The 21,003-nt window shown below is 37.5% G+C and overlaps 1 long non-coding RNA gene across 1 annotated transcript in view; it reads left to right on the forward strand.

The window, feature by feature from the left end:
• Positions 1-1,832: 1,832 nt before the first annotated feature.
• LOC308498906 overlaps positions 1,833-21,003 on the forward strand; it is a 311,736-nt gene continuing 292,565 nt past the window's right edge. The window contains exon 1 of the long non-coding RNA XR_013993533.1: positions 1,833-2,839. This is a non-coding gene — a long non-coding RNA (uncharacterized lncRNA). The remainder of the gene's footprint in view (positions 2,840-21,003) is intronic.

The following is a 21,003-nucleotide window of genomic DNA, read 5'->3' on the forward strand; positions in this document are numbered from 1 at the left end:
GAACGAGTTGCTTCCGAGCGCATCGATGCGAAGGATCGTCGAACCGATGATGCGCACGCGTATAATAGGCCTACGCAGAGCTGATCTCCCATTGGACAGTCCCGGGCCAAAGATGTGGGAGGAGAAAAGATGAGATGCGGGTGACTTGGAAAAATGGCGGCGAGGGCTCCTGATCTCTTAGGACATCGTTTCATTTCGTTCATGATAGCTCATTGATAGATTCCACTCACCCCAAGACTTACTTATGGGTCCCCAGAAGATGCAGTCTTCTGTTCTTTGTGTCTTAGTTATTTATTTTTCATGAATCACTGTTTTTGAGCAAAGGGCACGTATGTTTTCTCCCTCTTGTGTATCAGACCCTTAATAGGCTCAAAATCCATATGTATATCAAACGACTTGTTTGTAAATAGTATACAATTTTCATTTATCAATTGTATTTTTTTGATTAACTCAAGTCCATGCTTTTGTTCATACCAATATTTCTAGTTGGGTCATTAGTTTCATCTTTCTGTCTTTAGTTTCATCACTTCTAAAACAGGAATAGTAATAGTGCCCACCTCATAGACTGTGAAGATTCAATCAGTTAATATATGGCTAACACTTACATAGTGTGATATGTGTACATGTGCACACACACACACACACACACACACACCCCTCAGAGCTAGGGGGTCACAGAGACTTCAGAGAAGGATCACTGAACTGAGTGTTGAATTTACTTACAACTCATTATTTTTTCATGCCTCATGATTTCTTTTTTAATTTGGCTTACGTGTCCAGCTTGTATAACGAGATTTCTGGTTGTATGATGATGGTAAACCTTTTGAGAGTGGGAACCCTGTGTATTCATATTTGCCATGATAGAAAATCACCTATCAGGTACAAGTGGGAGATAAAAGGAGTGATCAATGGTATGGCAGGAGGCTGTCACGAATAACTTCATAGCAGAGGTGATGCTTTAACTGTGTTTTTGAAAGATGAGTAGGTGTTTGCTTGAATGCCAAGAAAAGGTAAAGGGTGAGGACATTTCAGGCAAAGGAAGCAGTGTGAACCAAGATATGGAATCCAGAACACTATGGGCAGTTGGGGAAAACCACAGGTAATCAAGGGGTCGAGGTGGAGGTTGACGGGGGCCAGATCATAGCCTTCAGAGCAATAGTAACGTAGAGGTAATCCCAGAAGCAATGAGAAGCAACTGGTCAGATTTATGCAGAGTCATGGCATTATCAGGTTTGTGTCTTGGGAAGATCTTCTGGCTTCAATGTAGAGGATTGGTTGGAAGATTGTGGGATTGAAATTGGATCAACTGGATAGGAGACTATTGCTATGTCCATGAGAAGGACCACGAGAGCCTGAACTCAGGGCAGGGGGATGTTGAGAATCAACACAACATAGCTATCCATTGGTTGTAGATGAGGAAAAGGGGACAAGTTGAAGATAATCTTAAGTTTTTGACTTAGGATAATTGATGAATGGAGTTGCTTTTGCTGAGGTAGGGAATCCAATAATATTAATATTTGTGGAATGTATGGTCTATGGTGGTACTTGGATAGGAATTTTCCCATCATCTATTTTAATTCTCATAATAGTTCAGAAAATGGCGGCATTATTATCCTCATGTTAAATACGAGCAATTAAAGCACAAAGAGGTTAAGTGTATTACTGAAGCCTCCAACGCTGTATTTAAATCTAAGTATGTTAGGTTAAAAAATAGTGTTCTCTTTCTCATAGATATTGTCTCCCAGGAGGAGAACAGGTTTTAGGAGAAAGACAAGGAATTCGGTTTGGGATATTTTGAGTTTTAAGATGGCTGAGGGACATTCATGTGTTGTCAATAAGTCACTTGATAGTAGTCCTATTGCTCAGGAAAGTGCTTTATTTGAAGACAGAGATTTGAGGGTCATTGACATATGGGTAATAGTTAAGGCCAAGGAACCCCTTAACCTGGAGTTCAACCATAGGCTTTATGGGAAGGGAGGAAGTTTTGTGAAACTTCTTAAAATATACACAAATGTTTGTATGTTTGTAAATAGATCCCCCTTTTTCCCCTCTAGGGATAGAGTGCAGCACTTTCTCAGATTCTTAAAGGAGTTTGCAACTCTGAAAAGATCAAGAACCACTAGTATAAAATAGGAAATAAAAAGGACAAAACCCAGAACACCAGGAAAGATTGATTAAAGGGGTAACAGCAGAAGAAAATGTAGCAACAGAGACTGAGAAGTTTCAGTCTGAGGAGGGTAGGAAATCAGGAAAGAGAGACGAGTATTCTAGACATAAAGATGATAATTGCTCAGTATTATTAGATGCTACAAAAAGGTCTTATTAAGAACCAAAAAAAACAGTCCTTTGTATTTGATAAATAGGGTAACAGTGTCTTTGCCAGAGGAGTTTCAGTGAAGTGGGGTGAAATTTTGATTACTGTGGGTATTCAAAGGCTGAAACAAACATCTTGAGGATGGAGACTTTATCTGTTCACTGTATTCCTGGGACTTCACTGTATTCCTGTCACAAAGAGGTGATCAATAAGTAGTTGTTGAAAGTTGAACAGATGAAGAAGTGGTGACCATTAATAACAAGCTACCATTAATAACAGCTGCTTTTTGTTGTTCTATTTCCAGGCTCCACACCTTTGATACCATCCGTCAACCCAGAATTTGGATGGGGAAGTAGTAGTGTCTACATTGTACAAATGAAGAAACTGAGACTTAGAGACACTAAGTAAACTGCCTGATGCTGTACAATTACGTGTAGTGATGACTGTGAGATTCAAACTTAGATTTGTCTGGCTCCAAAATTTTTATTGCTTCCACAATAATAAAACTACAGAGAAGAGAGAGAGGTGAGTAGCTGTCTGTCAACTGTTATTCCAATTTCTCTTATCTATTTGCCTTCTTCCTTTCACTCTTTCAGAATGTTCTTATTCTTTAGAGACAAAGCAAGGCCTTTACAGAACTATAAAGATTGATCAAAGTAGCAGATTATGTGATTATTCAGAGGCAAATATGTAATCCTTGGGGTTTTCTTTCTCATATCACTCTTACAGCTGCCTGCATTAATGTTTTTTGATAAACATATGGCTTCCCTTTTATTCTAGAAAACACTAATTCTCCATAACAAAGGATGCATACTTAAGCTAACTAAGGAATACATAGTTATCACTAACTGCTGACAAAGACTATTGTTTTGCAGGTAGCGCTTTATGTAGAGACAATAGGATTATAAAACCAAAAGAGACAAGAGGGAATATTTTCTGCTCAGCCAAGCATATCTAAAGCACATTAGAAATTTAGAGACAATATTCTGTGTTATTATAAGAAAGGGTGCATGGAACTATTACATGGTTGCAAGAAATGACATGTAAAAGAAGGATAATAATAGAAATTACCAAAGGGTATGGATAAAAGAAAAAGTATGTGAACACTTGGTTTTTATTCTTTGACTTGATCATAGAACTCCACTGTTGAGAACATATCTTGAGTTGCCTGCAATAGCTCTTTAGTATTTGATACATTAAGATAGGCATATGTTTTGGCCATTTCTAGAAAGCTCAAGATTTTTCTGGAAACCTCTTATATGTTCTAGCCATTCATTGTTAGATGGAAATACGTGAAAGTTATAGAGAAACATTATAGAATGTGAATGTTACATGTCTCTAATCTCTCTTTCTCTGGAGCACTGACTGTGGTTTTGGAACTAGAAGGAGAGAAAGGTTAATTTTCAAAATGAAACAATTCTAAAGCCACTCAGATGTTGGTGTTATGAACAATTCTGATGCATTTTTAAAAAACTTTTATTTATTTTAAGTCTGTTTTTCCAGGACCCATCAGCTCCAAGCCAACTAGTTATTTCAGTCTAGTTGTGGAGGGCGCAGCTCACAGTAGCTCATGTGGGGATCGAACCGGCAACCTTGTTGTTATGAGCACAGTGCTCTAACCACCTGAGCTAACTAGCTGCCCTGGATGCATTTTTGGTATAGCCCTCTTTTCCCAATTGTATTTCCTGCAGCAAATAATGCTATGAAAATGTATAGACTATATAGAGGTCATAATGGAAGAGGAATCCTTGATTTCATATTTTGATTTTTGGTTTGCATGTGATTTATCCAGTCTGTCACTGGACTTTAATTGGGATATTAGATATAACAATTATCTATTTGCTCTTCTCTCTGTCTGTCATCATTACAGTGAAGACAATGATATTATCTACTTCATAGATATTTAAAGGGTTATATGACAACGTGTATGAAAATAATTTATTAGTAGCACCATGCAGGGCACTTCGCAAGTGTACAGTGAATGTTAGCCGTTGTCTTCATCACCATCACGAACATCATCATCGTCATCATTGAACTCCTCTGAGCTCTTGTAGGGAGGGGATGATGCTTGTCAGGAGCTTTGGTTTCCAGATACATGCAGTGTTTATGGGGGTGATGCTGCCCTGGGCCTTCCTGTCTTTGGTACTAGGAAATAGTTTGGTCTTGAAAGGGACAGGCAGGGGTTTAGGTGTGACGTTCATCATGATGTTGGCCTGCTTTATCCTGAGCTACTTCTTTTTGAAGTGATTGTGGCTCTTTTAGGACTCAAAACTGTAAACAGAGCAGAGAACCGGTAAGAAGAAGATTTGATCAAAATCTGCTTAACCACTGAGTGAGAAACATCTATAAGTCACATCTTGTAAACTCAGGATTAAGCTGTGGTGATGTGGTTACATAGAGAACTGGAAATGCTTAGGTTTTATATGAGGATAAAAAGCTACCAGTGAACTTGGTAGAAATGTGGAATCTCTGGCTCCATCCCCAAACTACTGCCCCCAGAATCTGTATTTTAACAAGATCTGTAGTGATTCATAGGCACAATAAAGTTCTCTTGAATGAATCTGACCAGGAGGTGGAAAAGGGACAGCAGCTTTGGGCCTTGCATAATATAATCACCAAGATACTGTGTTTCCCCCAAAATAAGACCTAGCCGGACCATAAGCTCTAATGCGTCTTTTGGAGCAAACATTAATATAAGAACTGGTACCATATCATATTACATTATATTATATTATATTATACCCGGTATTATATTATATTGTATTGTATTATTATATTATATTATATTATATTATATTATATTATATTATATTATATTATATTATATTATATTATATTATATTATATTATTTGTATTACATTAAAGACCTGATCTTATAGTAAAATAAGACTGGGTCTTATATTAATTTTTTCTCCAAAAGACACATTATTGCTGATGGTCCAGCTAGGTCTTATTTTTGGGGAAACATGGTATATAGAATCAGAAACTATGAGGGGCTTAGGACGCTGCATTTTAAAATACTCTTCAGAGAATTTTTATGAGCGCTAGAATTTGTGGACTACTGGTAAACTGTAAAAAACTGTGCTGAGGAGAAGTGCAATACACACTGTGAACACCAGCTGTCACTACTCTACAATTTAAAAAGACCTGGGAGTTAACAGCCCAGGGAACTATTACAAGAACATTTTTTGAATTTGAAATGAAAGATCTAGGGAAAATGAACTCTAAGTTAAACAGATGTGGATTATCTGTGATTTTATTAAAGATCTCTAGGATATATAAATGGCTTACAAAGAGTAGTGGTTGAAGATTTAGAAACTTTGGGTACATGTCAATAAACCTACATCAGAAGTATAGTGTCTCACTGTGCTTGGAGAAATAAAATGAATGTTTTGTGGTTAAAAAACCCAAACTGGACTCTGCAGTCTGAAAGTGTGCGAGGCAGTTCAGCTACTCTTTCTGAGAATGTCTTTTCATTTTCCTGGCCTTATGTCACAATGTTAGTTTTATATTGGGTTTGTTGGATATTTAATTTTCATCTGCAGCTCAGGGACTGAAAGTCTAATGTACTGTCCACATGAACATTTTCTTTATTTGTAAACACTGCACCATACTGAGGCATGGATTCAAGTTCTGGCTTTTCTATACAGCTCCATATAGATCACCATGACAATTTCTTAACATCTGTGAGCCTGGAAATGGGCATAAAAATACCCACATAAGGATTGTCATGAGGAGGATCCACATAATATAACATATGTGAATTGCTTTATACATTTTAAAGTGTTAGAAAAAATGCAAGGTATTATTGGAATGCTTAGTGTTGGGCTTTGCTTTTGTATTGGTCTTACTTCCATAAAAATGACTCCTGTTCTGCTAGGAGTCTATTTATTTTCCTCAACTAGGTCTTTTTTTCCTACCCTTAGTAGGGTTGCTCTGTAAAATAAAGGACTCTCAATTAAATTTGAGGTTCATATAAACAATGAGTAACTTTTTAGTGTGTCCTAAATACTGCATAACAATCTGGCAAATCTAACTCCAAGGCAAACTGAGAATACTGTCGCATGTTCGTGTTTGTAAACCCTAACCTCATCTAATTGCTCAAATCTTTTTTGCCTATAGGAAAAGTTTGACTCAAAGACAGTTATATAGGTCTAAAAATGTTTGAAGAGAATTATTCATATCTGAAAGTTCATATCTTCAAAAATTTCACGTTTCCTGTCTAGAAATGGTTTGTATGGGCTTATACTTTAAAGATTGCTTGGAAAGAAATAGGGCCTCTTAAGCAATGAATCCTGGGAATGATTTTTTATTTCTGTAATATTGTGTTGATTTTTAATTATTCATTAACGTCTCTTTCTCCAACTGTGTGGCTGCAGGACTGAAAGGAGGGATCAGGTGAATCTCCAAATTCTAAAGTCAGTCAAATATTACTGTTATGAACAATTCTGATGCATTTCTGTAAAGCTCTCTCTTCCCAATTATGTTTCATGCAGCAAATAATGCTATTAAAATATATAGAGGGAGTCTACACACCAATAAGGGAGGAGAGAAGGGAGAAGGACAGGTGGCAGTCAGATGTATGCTAAATGTCGGGAAAGAGTTATCCTGGTGAATAGTTTGCCGTTCCAAAGTCCCTGAGGATAATCCACAGAATGGGAATTTAACTACAATAAACTACATCCAAAATAACATTTTCATGGGTATGCCCTGAAATAGAATGAGGACTCACACTAGGAATTCTGATATAGTGAACAGCCAAATCCAGCAGGAAGCCCTTGGAGGGTGGCAGCAGAAAAATGTCATCTTTGGGCTCAGTTAAAATTAACATGCACCTTCCTCTGGACACTAGGTGGCGACATAGGGCAATGCGCCGATTCCAGAATTTGCGGTGGATGTACTGAATTAGGAGGGGAAGAGAGGTGAGATGAATTTTTGTTTCCTGCTGTTAACACAGAAACCTTCAATTTATGGTAGAATGTTCTTTCACCTGTGATTTTATGAAACTTCAATAGGGCAGGAACTGTGTCAGATCTACCTCTTGGGATTTCCCTTATTTTTTTTTCTTCCATTCTAAGACTGATTACTTCACACTTCTGCGAAGTACTTAAGTAGCCTCATCAGGCACCCAAACTTGATATCTATGCGTATGTCCAAATTTAGATACAGAGATGGTGAAGCTGTTTAATTGGTATTTGAGGCCATTAGAGGGAGCCAGGTCAGGAGAGTGACATTGCACTGAGGTGATTTGAGCCCTGAATGAGGGTAAGGCTATAATCCTGAGCCGTGTGTTCCTGTCACTTCGAGCATTTGCTCGTCTGCTGACAAAATGCAGTGGGAATATCCCCTGGACACGCTAAAGGCCCAGTGGCCCGTCATTGCAGCAGAGTAGGCACTTCTCCGGCCCACGGGGGCTATCCATGGGAATTCTCTGCACTCCTTAAATTTATATTCTTTCTCCTGCCTAAGTAAAACAGAATGATTTAGAATTTGTACATGAAACTTATCAAGCCTATATTCTCAACAAAAATCTAGGGTTCAAGTTAACTTTAATGCCTCAATTTGTGTCCCTCTTGCCCCCGTCCACGCTCAGCTTTATCTTCAGCTCTCTTCTAACGTTACCTATGTTTAGCTAAGCAGACTATGCTTATTCCCACCTGAGTCTTTCGCATCCTGTTCTCACCACCTGGTATGAACATCTCCCTCCTTTACTTATGTATGTATGTGACTTGTGTACATGTTTTCCAATATTCAGCTCCAAGGCATCTCCTTCATGAAGGTGTTTCTGGGTAATTTACACTAATCTCCTGCTTTCCTGGAGGAGCAGGAAATATTTTACTCGGGTTAGCTCATGATTATAACCCAGTTGCAGTTGTTTTCTAATTGGTTTACACACATGCCCATTACACACATGAACACACACAAATACACACAAACAACTGACCAGATAATGAGCTTTTTGAGGGGAAGGACTGCATCTCAATGACATCTAACAGTATGGTGCATATTGTATATATTTATATTCCACAGACATCCATTCTTTTGTCCATCTCTGTGATGCCAGAGCCTAAAACATAGTAGGTGTTCAATAAATGTTTGTTGAAACAGTTGCCGAATTGATTTAAACTACTCTGCTGAAGTACTAGTCTGTTGTAATATTAGATTGTGACATCTAGTGTGAGAAACTTAGTAGTCTTCAAACATGGACTTTGCAAGAGCTAGCTCAAACCTTACATCTTCCATGACAAATTCCCAAGGCCAGTACAATCCTGATTTCTCCTCCTGATTCTCATATCTAACCTTACCATATCTACACTGCGCAAGTGCCTAATATTCATATGTGTAGAAGGGGGTTAATAATGGTGTCTACCCATTAGTGCTGTGATGATCGAATGACTTTATATACACCCATGAAGTACTGAGAACTTTTCCTGGCATATAACAAGTGAATGTTTGGGGTTATTTATTATTATTATTGATACTAGTGTAAGATTGTTCATTGTTTTCTGTGCATGGAGCCTGTCCTACTAAATGATTTTTGCTCTTTTATCCTGTTCCTCTTATTTTATTGAGATTATTTTTTATAATTCCATTTTATTTACATTGTTTTGTTCTTTATTAGTTTCACTTGGGCTGACAGTGTGTTTCATTAACTTATCACAGTCTGCCTCCAAATAATATTGTACCTTTTCATGTGTAGTATAAAAACCTTATAAAAGTGTACTTGCATCTCTAACAAAGAGACAATAATTTTCATATATTTTAATTTCACAAATGCTGGTTAGCCCAAACTACATTATCATTTTTGTTTTAAACGGTCAATTATATTTTGATGATAGTTTAAAAAAATGAGAAAGTTGTCTTTTACATTTCCCCACATATTTATCATTTCTGGCTTTCTTTAATCTTCTGTGAACAGTTAATTTTCTATCTGGTGTTACTTTAGCTCTCTCTAAGCAACTTCCTTTAACATTTTTGAGTGCAGTTCTGTTTGTTCATTTGGAAGTACATATTTATTCATCGTTTTTGAAAGATATTTTCCCTTGGTAAAGGGCTGTACGTAGACAGTTTTGTTTATTTATATTTCAGTGTATTTGGTTTGCATAGTTTCTGTTGAAGAGTCTGCTGTCACTCTTCTTTTTGTTACTCTGTATAGAATGTGTCACACTGTACCTTATTTTCCTGGATGATTGTAAGATTTCCTTTTTAACATCAATTTTCAGTAATTTGATTATGTTGTGCCTTGACATACTCTTCTGAGGATTCTACTTGATGCTTTCTGTATTGTTTCCTCATTTCGGCTGTAGGAAGACAAACTATTCCTAGCCTTCTGTGAGCCACTAGGGTTTTCTGACTAGTTCTTTCTTATGGTTCTTTGCCAGCCTTGGGTCATTTCTTCTTATGCATGAGCAGATAAGTAGCTACCCAAAATCTCACGTAGACCCCACTGCAGATCTCAGAAGTTCTTTCTTTGTACAGCTCTTTCCCTGGTGGTACTAAGCTCCACAAATTCTATCTTTTGTGGTGTACCCGAATTATGATCTCTGTTTCTTCAACTTAGGGAGACTGCTTGACTCTGTATTGTTGCCTCAAAACTGCCTCCAAGAAATAAGCTGGTGAATGTTGAGGTACTATTGTCTGTTTTCCTTCTCTCTGAGGTCACAGTCTTGTAATGCCTCTTTTATAACATCTGTAAACCATGTTTTCTATATTTTGTCCGATTTTCTAGTTGTTTGTAACGTGAGTGGTGGTGGTACTAAATCCATCCCTTTTTACTTCATTTTGGATTGAAGCAAAGGTGTCTGTGAATGTACTGATGGAATTTGAAGATGATTCTTACTTCCTGACATACTGCTGCTAACGACCAAATGAATACCTCAGAGTTTATCATAGAAGTGACTAGCTATTAAATTAATGATAAAACCAGAGCATATATGAGTAATTCGCAAGCAATGATAAATAAAAGGATCATAGATATCCTCTGAATTAGAAAGGTCTTTGTGCATCAACTATATACTGAATTGGAAATTTCTTTACACAGTAGAAAAATATGAAACATAGAGTCCTTTCTTCCTACAGTCTGTGTAAAATCTTAGAATTTTTTTAGATGGAGCAACTCAAGTTCAAAGAGGTCATTACCTTTCTCTGGCAGACAATTGGCAGGAAGTGTCAAAGTACAACTAATATGCCAACTGCCCTAACAGTGTGTGTATGGGTAGAGGTAAATTAATAGCAACTTTAGTCTTCTCACTTCAAATTAGATTATATGTTTAACTTCCTAATGGGTAAATACTTTATTGCCTTTCGATTCATTTTGTTTAAAAAGAGTTCCTATTAAAATTTCACTTTGGTGTATTGCTTTCGCTTTGGTATAAATCCCCACAGATTCAGTGCCAAATTTGGTATCTAAATCTCCATTAAACAGAGTACAGTATTTTAATGGGCATAGTTTACACTTTCAAAAATGATATAAATATAGAGACATGAATATATGTATATAGCTTCAAACTGTATAAAGGGTTATATAGTTTTAACATTTTCTTTTATTAGTCTTTTAAAGTGTCTCGGATTTTCAAATAAAATTACTCTTATTATTGTATACTTAGAGATATTTTTCCAGGCAATAATATGTAAATTATTTGCTGCTTCAGAGTTTGCTATGGTTTTACATGGAATAATGTACTGGGAGAATTTTTTTTTGTTTTGTGGCAGCTTTAACCATCTTTAAAAAATAGTTCAAATCCCTAGTTACAATATCTTAGTGTTAAATAATTTAAAAAAATATTCCACAAAAAATCGCAGTATTAATAGAAAAGTTTTCTTATATTGGCCAATTGCAAATTTTAAGCATGACTCTTAATAAATTTCTCTTTGACATGAATTCATAAATACCAATTATAATGAATCTGCCTCTGTAAATCAAAAGAGCTATTAAAACCAAATGATCCAATTACAGGTTTGTTTTAAAAATGAATGAATAAGAAAAGCTTTTTAGCTGCTTAAGATGCTATTCCTCCTTTTACAGAATGTCAAGAAAGTAATCAGTCTTCCTTTGATTAGGCTTTTACTTTTTCTTTCTCTCAAATTTACGGAGAGTTTTCATTTCCTAGGGAAAAAATTAGAGAGCTATGGGGACAGTGAGAGAAAACAGCTAAAGATTTCTAAAGGATTTGGTGGTAGAGAAACAGGAACGACTCAGATAGCCATTGCGCAGGTCCTGATAATTAAGTTTTGGATTCTAGGCTTGCACGTAGGTAAAGGTGAAGATACATGTTTTAATAAAAACAAATGCTCATAAATCGAAAGAACAGTGAGATTTTCAATAGCTTTCATACTGACTTATTTCCCTTTATTTTACTTGAGCATCCACCAGAAAACATGGTCAGGTAATAGAATCTTTTAATTTAAAGTTTATGTTTTCTTATATATTTTATTATGGTTCTTCTGTGAAGAGAATGCCATGAGCTGAATTGAGAAAGATAGTTCAAAATTTTAACATATACTTTCAAAATATACTTTTCTTCACTCCAGAACTACTACTGAGGAAATTTTATATAAAATAATGGTCAAATTTTCATACGGTCTGTCAATATATAATACCTCTTCAAGTAAACAATTAGCTAGTAATTTACCATCAGATGTTTTCTTTAAGATATATTATATGTTCAACATTGTGCTGAAACTATAGGTATGCAGAGAAAGTGTGAGCATTTACAAAGTCAATGAAAAGAAACATTTAAATGCAAAATATTTTTAGCATTATATGTTGACTTGCCATTCTGGAGGATGAGGATTTAATGCTTTTCCACTACTTGCCTTAACCACACTCAGTCCACTTCTGGTCCTGCCTGCCTGCCAAGGTGGCTATTTGATTAAGCCAGTAATCAAGGTTTATATTTTTTGATTATGCAATTGTTACTCATGGGAGAGCTAAGTAGCGTACCGTGATCACTTTTCTTTTCCTGAACATTTTGTTCTTCCTGAAGTCAGTAATTGTCTGCTTTTATTTATTTGTTTATTTTTGTTTTTCCAGTTTTATGAACTTGTCACTATCTTAGACCAACTTTTCCCCTAATTGTGGAACTATCTCAGAACTTTCAGGCACATTAGGTTTCTATCAGATTCATCTTTTTGAAGAAATTTACTCTCTTGTATTGGGGAGCACATTTCTCCAGTAGCTTCTTGAGAAGGATTAATGCCAAGTAAAATTTTTGATATTTTTTGTACCTCTAGAAATCTTCTTATTCCACCTTCACATGTGATTTTTATTTTTACTGCATATAGAATTCTAGGTTGCAAATAATTTCCCTTCAAGATTTTGAAGACATACTTCCATTGTCCTCTGATTTCAGTGTTAGAATTGAAAAGATCTCTGTAATTGTGATTCTTGAAACTGTATGAAATTCCTTTCTCCTCCCTTTTTGTACCCTTATTGGATTGTCTGATTTTTCCCCGTGTTCTAAAATTTTACAGTGATGGCGTTTGGTATGTGGCCTGATTTTATTCACTATCCTTAGCACTCACTGGGTCCTTTTAATCTGGAAACTTGTGTCCTTAAATTCTAGAAAACTTTTTTGTATATTGTGTGTGTGTATAGAGTTCCAACTTCATTCTTTTGCGTGTGGATATGCAGTTGTTCTAGCACCCTTTGTTGAAAAGACGACTCTTTCCTTATTGATTTGTCTTGCTTTATCAAGTTTTAATTATGCTATCATTTTTAATTTTCAAGAGCTGTTTTGTTTTCTGAATGTTCCTACTTAGTAGTATCTTATTCTTGTTTTTCTCTTATTTCTTTGAGGCTATCAATGATATTTTTTTTTTGTTTTTTAAACAAACATGTCCCTCTCTGAAGAGACGTTTTCCTCATTTTAAAATCTCTCTCTCAGAGTGACATCAGCAAGATAATGGAATAGAGAACCACACTCATATCCCCCATCAGCAACAATAATTTGATAGCCATTCATGAAAAAAGTACCTTTGGGAATGAGCCACAGTCCAGGATGGGTCCTGCCCTCCCAGGGACCTACCAGGAGTCACACCTCTTGGAGCCCTGGAGGTAGGCCTCCTGAGCTTGTTCTATCAGCATATCCTCAGGTGGCCCTGTAGGTGGGCTCTTGGCCTTCTCAACCTCAATCTGGGAGGAGAAATGCTCCCAGTATCTGAAGTCTGACTGAGGTCACTGGGCCTGCCTTTGGAGAACCGAGGAGTGTGTCTTTGCCAGGTCCCTGGGTGGGCAAGACTGCTCTTGGACTGCTGCTGAGATAGGCCTGAGCCATGTCACAGGGCCACTTCAGGCTCCATAATTACCCCCGCCCCCCAATAACCTGATCAAAAAATGGGTTAAAGACTTGAATAGACATTTCCCTAAAGAATATATACAAATGGCCAATAGGTATATGAAAAGGTACTGAATGTCTCTCATCACCAAGGAAATGCAAGTTAAAACCACAATGAGATACCACCTCATATCTGTTAGGATGGTTATTATAAAAAAAAAACGCAAGTCAACAAGTGGTGAGGATATGGAGAAATTGGATACCTTATACACTGTATGCGTGAATGCAAAAATAGTGCAATTGCTATGGAAAACACTATAGAGGTTCCTCAAAAATTTGAAAATAGAACAACCATATGATCCAACTATCTCACTTTTATATATTTAGCCAACAGAATTGAAATCAGGATCTCAAGGAGAGAGCCCACCCATGTTCATAGCAGCACTATTCACAATACTCATGATATACAACCTAACTTGACAGTGATACAAGAATGGGTAAAGAAAATGTGGTACATACATACAAGGGACCATTAGTCTGCTTTAAAAAAGAAGGGAATTCTGCAATATGCAACAACATGGATGAACACTGGACATATTAAGTAAAGTAAGTCAGTCACAAAAGGACAAATACTGCATGATTCCGCTTACGTGAGGCATCTCATAGTCCAATTAATAATATCAGAGAGAGGAATATTAGTTACCAAGGGCTAGGTGGAGGGGGAAATTACAAATTGCTAATCATCGGGCATAAAGTTTTAGTTGTGCAGGATGAGTATGTTCTAGAGAGCTGCTGTACAACATTGTGCCTGAACTAAACAATACTGTAACGTAAACTTAAAATTTTAACAAGGTAAATTTCATGGTAAGTGTTCTTATGACCATAAAATAAAGAACAAAAAAAGAAGTCTATTTGCAGACATATGGAGAGTGAAATTTGACAGAAAGGATTGTTGATTTTGGAAAATGTTGCAAACATTTGCTTTGGGGGGGTTCTGTCTCATAACAATCACTGGAGGAAACTTTGAGTGAGACTGGCCTTTGATAAATCACTGTTGTTTATTCCCCCCCCCCCCCCCCCCCGTTGGAACACTTGACAGGCAGAGGAGAAGAGGTCAGCACCTGGGCTGCTATTTAATAGGCCTCAGGCTCTCCCTGAGATCTCAGGATGAGAAGATATTTTCTCCTATGTATCAGTCAAAGTCTAGCCAGAAAAATGAAAGTCACTCTAGGTCTCTCAGTAGATAAAGTTTAGTCCAAAAAATGGATTACACAGATGATGCAGAGAGAGCTTGAGGGACCACAGATGGCGCTTTCTGGTGGGAACTAGAACCGTGGAAGGAGGGACTACCCGGCAAGAGCTGCGGCTTCTGGAGCAGCATTGGAGACAGAGAAGACTGGAACACGTTACCGAGTTGTTCCCTTCTGCCAGCCCTTCATCTTCCAATGGTGTCTCCCATAAGCTGAAGCCAGACGCCAAAGGGGCCTGGAAGCGTGGTTCCCTGAGATGGAGAGCAGGGCAGGGCAGGGAAAAGCACAGACTGACAGGAGGCGGGCACATTTAATAAGGTTTATAAAACTGAGATTGTGTGAAGTAACCTATCCCCCCATCCCTCTGACATGTTCCGTAACACACACACACACACACACACACACACACTAGCATTTTCAGTGCATGTGTGTACATGTGTTTGTATATGTGCATCTTATATCTTTGTTGAATGTATGTCCAAGTCACGGGAAAAGTGCAAGGTGGATCATTTTAAAATCATATGTAGAATGACAGCTAACACTCCAGTTTTCAGTCGGCGCTGAACATTTACATAATGCCACCACATCTGGTCTTTTCTGACATTCCAGGCATGAAGTTAGTCTCGTTGATTGGAGTTATGTACAGAAAGCAGCTGCCTGCTTAAGTAGAGTTTTGATTATGGCTGCATTGGCTGGATGTTCGGTGTTACGTAGATCGATGTTATGACTGGCTAAACACGGAACAGAGCCACGTACAGGGAAAACCAATAACAACTACACGAAATAAAACTTCTGTGTGGAATTTCATTGGCAAAGATAATTATTTGTTTCTAGTACTGACTTGGAAACACTGAGACCTGATTTAGTTTATCTCTGGTCTCCCTCCATTTCCGTTTTAGCTCCTTGCACCGAGGTGTCCCCTGATGTGTACCCAATATTCTCAGGCCCCCCCATGGCCATTCACCCCTAAGGTACCTGGCTCCTGGGACTTTTCTCTCTGGGAAGCAGTTCAAATTTTTAGCCTTTATGTCGTTCTTCCCTTTTGTTCTTCTCATCAAATCTCATTTATTCTATCGTTCAGAAATCTACTCTCTATTGAGGGGTGAACTGGTCTCACAATTTGGAGCATATTCAGAAGGTTAAAGGGGGAGGGGAATGGTAGAAGAGGGTAAAGGGGGTCAAAAATATGGTGATTCAGGAAGGAGAACTGACTCTGGGTGATGAACACACAATGTGATATATAGATGATGTATTACAGAATTATACATCTGAAATATATGTAATTATACTAACCATTTTCACCCCAATAAGTTTAATAAAAAATGAAAATATAAAAGAATTTGGAGGGCGTTATGCTTAGTGAAATAAGCCAGACACAGAAAGACAAATAGTATATAATCTCACTTATATGTGGGATCTAAAAAAAGTCAAACTCATAGAAGTAGAAAATAGAATGATAGTTGCCAGGGACTGGGGAGTGGGGAGAATAGGGAGATGTTGGTCAAATGGTACAAACTTTCATTTATAAGATGAATAAGTTATGGGGATCTGATGTACAGTATGATGACTATAGTTAATAATGCTGTATTGTATAATTGGAATCTGCTGAGAGTAGATCTTAAAATAGTTTGTGAGGTTATGGATGTGTTAATTAGCTTGATTGTAGTAATCATTTCACAATGTATACATACATCAAATCATTATGTCATACACCTTAAATATATACAATTTTTATTTGTCAACTATTCTTCCATGAAGTTGGAGAAAAATCTAATTTTCATGAAGATGTTTGTGGACTACATTGTGTTAATATTTACCTCGACATCTGTCTGTATATGGATGAGGTCTCAACGGAAATTCAGGCATGTCTGGCAAATTTTTATCTTGTGTTTGCCAGGAGTACATTTGCTTCAACACCGGGGAATGTCTTGGGAGAAGCAGCCATGGGAGAAGCAGCCAGGCTGGATGAGCCCTCGGCAAAGGGCCTTGGCTGTCAAGTACCTGGCTGGGTCGGTGTGCACCAGGGTTTAAGTCACCTAGGGCTGTCCCCCAGCACACTGGACCCAGCATCTCTGAGCTCTGGGGAGAGCAGAGGTACTGTAACTAAAATTTAAAGCGAAGTTGGAGAGGGAGAACAGAGAGAGAGAGAGAGAGAGAGAGAGAGAGAGAGAGAGAGAGAGAGAGAGTTTGAGAGAGGACTCTGCAAGTGCTGGGGTCAAAATGGAGTTCTTTGCCATGACACAGTCCATTACCTAGATTTGATTTCTGGAGGGACTAGGGTACTTGCAGAAATGGTGGCTAAATCCAGCCGAAGTCACCTTAGGAGCCAGCAGCAACAGGATTATTTAGGAGCAAGTATGAGATACCCTCTGAAGTCCCAGAGACACTGGAAAAGAGCTTGCAGGGAGTGGGGGTGGGGGGGGGGCTTGCCGAAGGCCTGAGAGCCTAATACAAGTGAATGTCCAAGCCAGGAACATTTAATTTGTTCTTTTAAATAAGACTTTATTTTAACCCACTTGTGTTAAGGCATAAGAAAATTCAAAGCCATTGAATGCTTTGAGTCCAATAAGTAGACTGATAATATCAATTTCAGATCATGCCAATGGTAAATTGGTGAAGGAAAAATGCTTTCAGACATTCTTTTGAGTAGTCTTCAAATAATAATAAATTTGCTTCTTATCCTGCTGGTTTTATTTGTTAGCTTAAGACATGAAGACTTGAAATGTGTTGTTTTTTGTGTGTGTGTGTGTGTATGTATGTATGTGTATGTGTGTATGTGTGTGTAGTATTGCTTGTGTCTGTATCCACCAGAGACTTATATGGCTACAGAAAGATTTCAGAAATGCAAGCACCAACTATATCACTTTCATATGTAGAAAAAAATTCCAGCTTTCATTTAAACCCCCAAAATTGCAGTCAGCTGCTGGGAGAAAAATAAAGGCAAAGATCCTGTTTACAAGGCGTCTAGAGGTCAGCCATCAGATGGTTTTGGTTAAGATGTAGTTTCTCTTCATGCTGATATTTCTATAAGACATTTTCTGTGAATTGGTGATTACCTGATTGCCCAGTGCTTTCCTCTTGCTTGTGTTTTTTATAATATCTTTACAGTGATACTTTTGAGTTTTGACCACATTAAATGAAAACTTACTCCTTTGCAGCTTTTCTGCCAATGTGTAGAATTGTATCTTTTAACAGGCAAAACTCTGACTTGTGTGTGTGTGTGTGTATGTGTGTGTGTGTGTGTGTGTGTGTGTGATTTTCCTTTTCGTTGGGGCTGTTTCTGCCCTCTCTTACTTCTTTCTGCTGGCAAGGAGCTGCTATTAAATCTTTACTCCACTGAGTTATTAAGTATTTAAACTTATAATGGACTTGCCCTCTCTACCTTGTCTACGCTTTCCTGGAGTGAGAGTGCTAGAATGTTTACCTCTTATAGCTACCCTACCATTCCTACAGTAACTCAGTGATAAATCATCATCTCATGCCAAGTGAATATTCTGCTCTATGGGAAGTGTGCTACTGGTGAGGTGGGCCCCACTGCAACAAGGTGGGGGGAGCAATTGGTCTGTTCCCCAAAGGGTCAGAGCCTTCCCATATATGTGTGCCGGGACTTGCAGACTGGGAAACTAGTTCTGATGAGCTGTGCAATATTCTTAGTGCCTCTTGTGCTTAAAAATTTAATGACTATCTTCTTGACTGACTGTTCCCACAGTGGCAGTTTTTGATTTCTCAGTGGGTTTGCATTTAAACCCATTGTCCTTATTGTTTAAAAATAAGAATCCCTAGGCAATCATTGCCATAAGAAACCCAGTAGACCCATCTAGAGGTTTTTCTTTTTTTTTGCACATTTCCTCTTTAAAAAAAAAATATATATATATATATGTATTTTTTTTTTTTTTTGCTTAGAGGTAAAGCCATTCAAAATATTTAGATTCATTTTTGTTTTAGATGTAGGCAAAAATGTCTCTATGTGACTACAGTTGTATGTCCAGTATATAATTATGTACTTTTAATTATCCTCTCTGAAGCTGAAAGTGATCATTCTGGATCATAGTTGAATAAGTCCTCTCCCCCTTTTTAGTGAGAAAAAATGTGTTTGAATTATGGGAGAATGAAAATGAAATCCCAGTTCACAGTTCTTCTTGGCTCCTTTCCTTTGGTGGAGAAGTGAGGGTGTGAGGGAGAAAAAGACCCCACCAAAACCCAAAAACAAACCTAATGGACTATTCCTCTAACTTCTTTCCCTGGAGCCATTGAATATTAGCTGAAATAAACCTATTTGTTCACTAAAGAAAACCACATTCATGTACAACAAATGCTATTTGTCTTACTTCTCTTATTTCTCTTTAATTCTGGAGGTACTAGATAGAAAATAGACATATTCTTTTTCTCACATAGTTTATAAACAATTTAAATAAAATTCCATGCAAAACATTTTTACGTTTTAACTTTTGAGGTTGCACAGAACTCAGTGTTGCATGTTCTTCAGGATGCCTTGTGTAAATGTTTATTTATAATTACCACTTATTTCTCTCTTTCAGCTCTCATCTTTGACAGCAGGTAGTTTTTGTTAGACTTGAATTAGGTAACAAATGCAATGCTAAATGACTCTTAACAAGTATGTTTGTGGCTAGTATTTTCTACTATTTGTAATTAGACATTTTATTTATAAGGTGCTTTATAAAACTTGATTATCTTCTTAGAGTCTCAGCTGCACATACAGAAAGTCTTAAAACAGGTACCATTGTCTCCATTTTCCAGAGGCCAAATTGGGGGCCAGAACGTATTCATGACTTGTTTGAGATCACATGTTAGGTTAGAGCCAGAGCCAAGACTAGAATTCTTTCTTTTTGCAAAGATAGGCCATCTCGACCAAATATGTCAGAGGGTAGGCCCTGGACTTTGGCTCAGCTTGAGCTGGTCTGCTGCTCAAAGTACAGTTGTAACAACAGTTTAGTGGTTACCAGGGAGTAAGGGGGGAGAGGAGTGGTAGATGAGGGTACAGGGTATCCAATATATGGCGATGGAAGGAGAACTGATGTATTACAATTCTGTAATACATCATCTATATATCACACACACAATGCGATATATAGATGATGTAATACAGAATTGTACACCTGAAACCTATGTAACTTTACTAACCACTGTCGCCCCGATAGACTTTAATTTAAAAAAAAAAAAAGGCCAGTTGTAATTGTCCTCTATCTTTTGCCTCTCCATGAAGACAGGAGTCTTATTTCTCTTGTTCACAATTTCAACCCCAGCCACTTGCCAAGTACCTGGAATGTAATAGTTATTCAATACATATATGTGAATAAATGAATAATTGAATAACGTGAAAGAATGAAATATAGAAAGATGCTGAATATCAACTTTGAATAGCAATGCGATATGCTTTCTGTCCCTTTTCCCCATGTTTCCCTTATTTTGCCTAAAACAATATTATAATTTGAAAACAACGGAGTTTGACAGTGACTTATTTAAGCACTTGGTATGGGTGTAAGTCAAAAAGAATTTCGTTTAAAACCCCTATTTCTTGACTTACTCTGTTACCCTAGAAAATGAAATGAATCTCTCTGGATCTTGCTAGCCATCTAGAATTCGGCTGTAGTTGGAGAATGTTTTGTGATCTGGTTCTTTCTCTGTGTTTGGTGTCCGCTCTAGAGGGCTTGAATGTATCTTCATTACATTTTTTCAGTTTAACACATTGTGAGTCTTCACAGAATTAAATTCTTCCCCTAGAAAAGCTACCACTGGAAAGATGCTGGGTACTTTTGGGTATTACTTTTTCTTTTTTTATGACTCCCAGGGAATGTCCTGTGGATGTGTGCCCCATCCTATTCAAATTCCTATTCAGTCACTATATGTGCCTTTGGCAATGACGTTCCACTCACAAAAGCCACAGGCTGTTACAGTGTTTTTGTCTGGGTTTGTCTCTATTCCAGTCCCATGTCTTTGGGATATTTCAGGTAGGCAGATCATTTTTAGGAAGTTCTACTTGAATGATTAGTATGTGCTTAAAAGAGGGGCAGCAGCCAAGGGCATGGTGTGCTGGCCCCTGATACCCTAAAGAGACAAGTGATACTGAATTACTTATTCCACTTCTTTTTACCACTTTGAATGGGGTAGAATAAGACCTCTCAAGGAAGAGAGGACAGTTAT

Source organism: Rhinolophus hipposideros (assembly GCF_964194185.1).
Source record: "Rhinolophus hipposideros genome assembly, chromosome: 6".
Taxonomy (NCBI): Eukaryota; Metazoa; Chordata; class Mammalia; order Chiroptera; family Rhinolophidae; genus Rhinolophus; species Rhinolophus hipposideros.